Source organism: Lolium perenne, chromosome 4 (assembly GCF_019359855.2).
Source record: "Lolium perenne isolate Kyuss_39 chromosome 4, Kyuss_2.0, whole genome shotgun sequence".
Lineage (NCBI taxonomy): Eukaryota > Viridiplantae > Streptophyta > Magnoliopsida > Poales > Poaceae > Lolium > Lolium perenne.
Genome location: NC_067247.2, coordinates 9399474 through 9407688, shown reverse-complemented (window position 1 = coordinate 9407688; position 8215 = coordinate 9399474).

Here is an 8215-nt window from a genome sequence, read left to right as displayed (position 1 = left end):
GCGTCGTTGGGGTGGTGGGAGCGGCGCCCGGGCAAATAAATCTGCCACAACTCCACTCCCACACCGGCGGCGACCTTCACGGCGGCGTCTCGGAGTTGTTGGCAACGTGTGCTAGTCGATCTTTCAGGTCGGTGGCTTGGTCTTCTCGCCGTTCTTTAGATCTGGCGAGATCTGTTTCTCAACGTGTCACTGGCGTTTGTCGTTGTCCACGACGGCGCTGGGGGCCGGGAAGAGGTGGTTCTTCTGGAGCGAAGATGTTGGTCCGGAGGTGGTGGTTATGTCGTTCTTCTCCGACTTCGTCGATGGGAGGCGGCGTATCTTGGTCCAAGACAGCACGGGGACATCCCCCGGTCGACGTGCCACAGCGACATGTGCCTCGCTGCTTGCAGCAGGCCTGTTCATCGACTCACAAAGCCTCGTTGGCGATGGTGCTTTTTTGGATTTTGCAATGGTGGAGGCTCGGCGTCTCTTCCCGCGTTCGTCTCGACGGCGTTGGAATTGGACGGCGGCCGCTGGCTACGGTGGTTGCAGGAAACCCTAGAGATCGTTTTGTATTTCTCGATCTTTTAGGTTTTTATCTGCAAATTCAGGATAATCATTTTATCCCGGTTTGTCTTTTAGTTTCCACATATGTTGCTTCATGTAACTTGGTGTTCGATTAATGAAATATGTGGTTTCTCTAAAAAAAATACATTTTAAAGGCACCCCCAGTCCACTAGAGTTCAAATCCCAGATTTGCCACTTTGGTGTCTCATAAAGACAGAATATTCTTCAGTGGGAGGTGACGTTCCCGTCGACAGCGAGGCACCTGTGGTGACTTCGTCAATCTCAAGACCCGTAGGATCAGTTCTTCGATGCACTATCTTGGAGGTGCTCATAGGGGTAGGGTGTGCGTGTGTGTTAATAGGGGTGAGTGTGTGCGCGTATGTATGAGCGTCTTTGATTGTACTGTGTTCCGAAAAAAAAATCTCAGCTATCGCACGGAAATCAAATCCAATAATATTCAATACATGCTATCTTAATTTTCTACAAGCACTTAGCTTATTGAAGGTAAAAAAATTAAAGAAGAAGAAATGTTGTTTTGCTTGTTTCCAGTGCAATTTTCTTTCTACTTGATAATTTGTTTTGAAAAACCCGCACGTCCATTTATTTATGGACGGAAGGAATAGCGGTGCTTGATAGAGTATTCCGTTCCTTGCAAACAGACAGCGACGACGCAGGAGGTAGAATTTTTTCACCTATTTACTAGTAAAATACTTGATTTTCTCAATAATTTAGCTTAATTACAACACTTGATACAAAGTTGGCCCAGGCTTTAACTAGATCCTGGATCCGCCACCGTAAACAGACGTGTCATGTTGGATGAAAGGCACCACCGGGATTTGTCCGGTCAAGACACTTTTTCACATGTGCCGGACATTATTTTCCCTAGAATTAGTACCCGAATATTTCCAATCCGCAACATGCCCTGGACTCTATTTCCCTAGAATTAGTTTTTTTACCATGAGGTTGTCGCTGGTCTTAATTGAACACGAATATTTGAACAAGCCCTTCTATACATGAAGCAAATAGTAGAAAAAAATGTATCAGCTTGCCCTGGGATCCATGGTGATAGTAGGACATGGTATCGTGTGTCCTTTTTTGTTCTTTTGTTTCTTTTCTCTTTTTAAATGCAAAAATATTTCCTAGCGATTGGAATGAGTCGCACGCCTGATGGATTTAGAAACATTTAATTTACAAACATTTAGTAGGAGTAGCATTTTAGTTGGACCTGGCCCGGGAACCCGTCGGTCGCTCAGATGGACCTAGCCTCAGTGTGCGTGTGGTTTTACTTGTCTGGCTTCGATGATTGTTTGAGATCCCAACCATACCTTCTTCCCCGTCCTCTTCTCTTCCCGATTTTTCCCCATCGCTGCCATGGACATCGATGACTCATGCCCCTGCAAGCCATTTTCCGGCATTTCCTCTTTAACGTTTCACCCGAACTTACCTGGCGACGCGAAGGTTGGATTCCTTCATCGAGCGATAGGTGGGCCGACCCAGTAGTATTCCAAGCATCCGGTTTGGGAATGTTCTAGAACCTTCCCAGCTCGGTTCAGTGGTCTGGCGGTTTAACGGTTGGGTTTGCAACGTTTTTTTCTTTTTTTTTCTATTTTTTTGTTTTTCTTTTCCTCTAGTTTTGAGTGTTTTCCAAATTATGAACATTTTCAAATTTTGAACTTTAATTTTTTTGAATATTTTCAGAATCAAACAATTTTTTAGATTTGAACAATTTTCGAATGTGAACATTTTAAAATCTGAACATTTTGTAAATTTTGAACAATTTTCAGGATTGAACAATTTTTGAATCGTAAATTTTTTCAGTTTTTGAAAATTTTACAAATTTTGAACTTTTTCGAATTTGAGCATTTTCTTCGCTTCCCGTGAATGGCTCCTAAATTCTCCAATCATATATAGTAAAAGACGTATTTTTTGATTGGTCACTGTTTAGTGTACGCTCAGTTGCTCGCTGCCATAATAGGTTTTCTGACCCGCAAAAAAATATTAGGTTTTCAGAATATATTAACAAACCAGTGCGTGGACAAATTGGCGGCCTCAGTTTGCAACCCTTTGCTTCGTCTAGCTAGAATTATTGGGCGAGTCGCACTCAGTTTGCAACCCTTGACTTGTTTGAACCTACAGTCGTCATCTCATCATGGAGGACCACGCATTCATGTACGGACAGGGACAGCCTCTTTCATCTTGTGGTGACAAGCCAAACCGAGAAAAGTCCAGATATGCATCTAGACTCAAAACGACTGCTAACATTCCATCAGATGGAAACTTCGTTCAGAGAGAGCCTGCTTCCCTAGCACAAGGAAATGAAGTGTACCGTACTGTACATGTACGTGCCCTCATCCCAGTAAGACACAGGCCAGGGCACGTTTTGTTGCCGACAGACAATAAGGGCACGTTTGGTCGCCCACAAATTTGCATACAGGCTATACATACGGAGCTAAACTGGGCATGTTTTTGGCCGTTTGTTTGTCCAGACTCCACACTAAAAGAAATCTTTGCATAACACATTTTTCAAAACAGCCCAGAGCCTGCATGAGGGGTTTTGAGGCGTCCTCTTCGTTTGCAAGGAGGGGAAATTAAAGCGGTGCCGAGCTCGTGAGAGGTAGAGATTGCGGGAGAGCACAAATGTTCACAAAAACCTGCAGGACATATTTGGCTATCTCCTCCTGAATCCTGATTTGCACCGTCTATTTACTCCACTTCACCTCACCATAAAATCACGCTCTCCATTTTAGAAAGCTTCTTGACCAACGAGCAGATAAGCATCACTATGGTCAGTGAATGTTATACTCTGATCTTTTCAACCCTGTGGGTTTCACCATCAAACAAGAAGACTTTTCCTGGTAGAGAATCGTAGTGCGCAGCTGGTATTTTTTATAAATTATAGAAATTGATATGTGACATTTATAATTAAATTATGGTTATGTAGGATAGGACGCAGCTCCGACACGTTTCCTGGTAGAGAACCACTGGCCGTGTGGAAAAATTTGCAGGTAGAAAATCGTTTAGTAGCGAGTACAAGTGGCAATTCACAAGTCGTCGTTTAGTCTTGCAGACTTTGGACTTGACTTGGAATCTGCGTTTTCATGTGGCTATGAGCAAGCAGCAAGCGTTAGGCATCTCCGGCGGGCTGACGTAAAGCAGATAGCAAGTCTGTTTGCCGCGGGCCGTGGACACCAAAATGGTTGTTCGATAAAGTTTTTCCGTTTAGGTTGAGGGTAGCCCAGCGGTCCGATGTAGTTTTTTAAAATAATATATTAATCGATAGAAAGAAATTACAAAGTGCAGAAAAAAGAAAAAATAGGTAACAATTAAAACCGTAGGTTAAGTAGGGTTGTTGTTGTCGTTGATGCCTAGTCGTCGCTGTCCTCGGTGACGACGAACACAAAAGGCACCCACGTTAACGGCACGTACAAGGTGCCATGTGTTGGCGGAGCCGGTACCGGAGGGGCCCTGCTGATGGCGCCGGTGCTGATGTTGTCGGGGGACGAGGTGGCGCACGCCGATTGCTGCTCAGGGGTGTCACCGGAGGGGTGACTCGCTCGGCTAGACGGCGAGGCCATTCCAGTGAGCGAGTTCTCGCTCAGTTGCTCTGCGCAATGGCCATCTCCAACGCCTCCTCCTCGGTGAAGTCCGGCGGCTGGACCTTTGGGTCGACGAGGGCGCATAGCCACCGCCATTGTCGTCGTCTCCACAGTCCTCATCCTCGTCGTCGATGGGGCCGCCTCCGAACTCTCGGGTGAAGAAGCAGACGTCGCCGAGTTAGCCTGCACGCCGGCGTCGGTTGAACTCCCAGGACCCAAAGGTGTCCTAGTTCGGGGAGCTCATCCCGTACACCGGATCATCCCGCATATCCAACGGGAGGAGTGACCGGCGGCAGCAAATCTCGTCGCACTTCCACGCCCTTCGCGCGGGACGGTATGGACCGACACCCTCATCAAATTGAGGAGCCATCCTAACGGAAGGTTGACGTTCGGCCATGTCACCGGGCGTCCCTCGTCGAAAAACTGGCGCGTGTAGTCCACCGACACGTACCGGCGCGGTCACACTGCCTGCTTCTGGTCGTTCTTCTTGCTCTGAAATGGCGACCCATTTCCCATGGTGGTGGCGGCGCTGGCACGGGCCTTGGCGCTGAGTGCGGGGAGAGGAAATGTCGTTGGGACAGAATGGCCGTGGCTTGCGACCCTTTTTCAATGCCTAGCGGCGGCCTCAGCGGAAGGTGAGACGCTCCATTAACGCGGTGCAGAAAGCCGCAACGACGCCTCCCCTGCCAATACTGGCACGCAGAAGGTGAAGCGGGGGTGGTCGCTGCCAGGCGGGCCCGAGGGAGAACTGCGCAGATGTGTACGCTGACTACTCTATGTCCGCGACAGCGCAATCCAAACATAAATTTAGAAAAAAATGCATCAGTGCGGATAAGTCGGTCACTTTACGGGCCGCTGGAGCAGATCTTTTTTATCCGCACCCGAGGCAAAGCGGAGACTGAGAGCATCTCCAGTCACGTCCCCCAAATGACGTTTGGGGACGGCGGACAAGAAATGGAGAAAAACGCGTTCTAGTCGCGTCTTCCAAAGCTAAATAACACCTCATTTTATGTCCGGCGTCCCGGTAGAGACTCTATGTACAGAGTCTCTACCGGGGACGCTGGACACAAAAATAGCGTCCGGACGCATGCATGCAGCCCCTTCTCCCCACATGTCATTCTCTTTTTCCACACTTTCTCTCACCTACTTTTCCCACATGGGGTGGTCCCCTCTATTAAAATGCATGCATCCGTACGCTATTTGAGGGACGCGGCTGAAAATGGTCTCTTTTTTGTACAGATTTTTAGTCTCTTTTTGTCCGGCGCGGTCCCAAACATGCTCCAAATCATTTGTGTGGGACGTTTTTTTAGGGACGCGACTGGAGATGCTCTGAGATTCCTTTAGCCTTTGAGCAACAACGACCATCACATCTGATGGGAATAGTGGCCCTGGAATTCCTAGCTACATTTACATTTTTTTGTTGGCGCTATAGTTGACTCGTAGCTGGGGTCTCCTTTTAAAGGCACCCCCAGTCCACTAGAGTTCAAATCCCAGATTTGCCACTTTGGTGTCTCATAAAGACAGAATATTCTTCAGTGGGAGGTGACGTTCCCGTCGACAGCGAGGCACCTGTGGTGACTTCGTCAATCTCAAGACCCGTAGGATCAGTTCTTCGATGCACTATCTTGGAGGTGCTCATAGGGGTAGGGTGTGCGTGTGTGTTAATAGGGGTGAGTGTGTGCGCGTATGTATGAGCGTCTTTGATTGTACTGTGTTCCGAAAAAAAAATCTCAGCTATCGCACGGAAATCAAATCCAATAATATTCAATACATGCTATCTTAATTTTCTACTAGCACTTAGCTTATTGAAGGTAAAAAAATTAAAGAAGAAGAAATGTTGTTTTGCTTGTTTCCAGTGCAATTTTCTTTCTACTTGATAATTTGTTTTGAAAAACCCGCACGTCCATTTATTTATGGACGGAAGGAATAGCGGTGCTTGATAGAGTATTCCGTTCCTTGCAAACAGACAGCGACGACGCAGGAGGTAGAATTTTTTCACCTATTTACTAGTAAAATACTTGATTTTCTCAATAATTTAGCTTAATTACAACACTTGATACAAAGTTGGCCCAGGCTTTAACTAGATCCTGGATCCGCCACCGTAAACAGACGTGTCATGTTGGATGAAAGGCACCACCGGGATTTGTCCGGTCAAGACACTTTTTCACATGTGCCGGACATTATTTTCCCTAGAATTAGTACCCGAATATTTCCAATCCGCAACATGCCCTGGACTCTATTTCCCTAGAATTAGTTTTTTTACCATGAGGTTGTCGCTGGTCTTAATTGAACACGAATATTTGAACAAGCCCTTCTATACATGAAGCAAATAGTAGAAAAAAATGTATCAGCTTGCCCTGGGATCCATGGTGATAGTAGGACATGGTATCGTGTGTCCTTTTTTGTTCTTTTGTTTCTTTTCTCTTTTTAAATGCAAAAATATTTCCTAGCGATTGGAATGAGTCGCACACCTGATGGATTTAGAAACATTTAATTTACAAACATTTAGTAGGAGTAGCATTTTAGTTGGACCTGGCCCGGGAACCCGTCGGTCGCTCAGATGGACCTAGCCTCAGTGTGCGTGTGGTTTTACTTGTCTGGCTTCGATGATTGTTTGAGATCCCAACCATACCTTCTTCCCCGTCCTCTTCTCTTCCCGATTTTTCCCCATCGCTGCCATGGACATCGATGACTCATGCCCCTGCAAGCCATTTTCCGGCATTTCCTCTTTAACGTTTCACCCGAACTTACCTGGCGACGCGAAGGTTGGATTCCTTCATCGAGCGATAGGTGGGCCGACCCAGTAGTATTCCAAGCATCCGGTTTGGGAATGTTCTAGAACCTTCCCAGCTCGGTTCAGTGGTCTGGCGGTTTAACGGTTGGGTTTGCAACGTTTTTTTCTTTTTTTTTCTATTTTTTTGTTTTTCTTTTCCTCTAGTTTTGAGTGTTTTCCAAATTATGAACATTTTCAAATTTTGAACTTTAATTTTTTTGAATATTTTCAGAATCAAACAATTTTTTAGATTTGAACAATTTTCGAATGTGAACATTTTAAAATCTGAACATTTTGTAAATTTTGAACAATTTTCAGGATTGAACAATTTTTGAATCGTAAATTTTTTCAGTTTTTGAAAATTTTACAAATTTTGAACTTTTTCGAATTTGAGCATTTTCTTCGCTTCCGTGAATGGCTCCTAAATTCTCCAATCATATATAGTAAAAGACGTATTTTTTGATTGGTCACTGTTTAGTGTACGCTCAGTTGCTCGCTGCCATAATAGGTTTTCTGACCCGCAAAAAAATATTAGGTTTTCAGAATATATTAACAAACCAGTGCGTGGACAAATTGGCGGCCTCAGTTTGCAACCCTTTGCTTCGTCTAGCTAGAATTATTGGGCGAGTCGCACTCAGTTTGCAACCCTTGACTTGTTTGAACCTACAGTCGTCATCTCATCATGGAGGACCACGCATTCATGTACGGACAGGGACAGCCTCTTTCATCTTGTGGTGACAAGCCAAACCGAGAAAAGTCCAGATATGCATCTAGACTCAAAACGACTGCTAACATTCCATCAGATGGAAACTTCGTTCAGAGAGAGCCTGCTTCCCTAGCACAAGGAAATGAAGTGTACCGTACTGTACATGTACGTGCCCTCATCCCAGTAAGACACAGGCCAGGGCACGTTTTGTTGCCGACAGACAATAAGGGCACGTTTGGTCGCCCACAAATTTGCATACAGGCTATACATACGGAGCTAAACTGGGCATGTTTTTGGCCGTTTGTTTGTCCAGACTCCACACTAAAAGAAATCTTTGCATAACACATTTTTCAAAACAGCCCAGAGCCTGCATGAGGGGTTTTGAGGCGTCCTCTTCGTTTGCAAGGAGGGGAAATTAAAGCGGTGCCGAGCTCGTGAGAGGTAGAGATTGCGGGAGAGCACAAATGTTCACAAAAACCTGCAGGACATATTTGGCTATCTCCTCCTGAATCCTGATTTGCACCGTCTATTTACTCCACTTCACCTCACCATAAAATCACGCTCTCCATTTTAGAAAGCTTCTTGACCAACGAG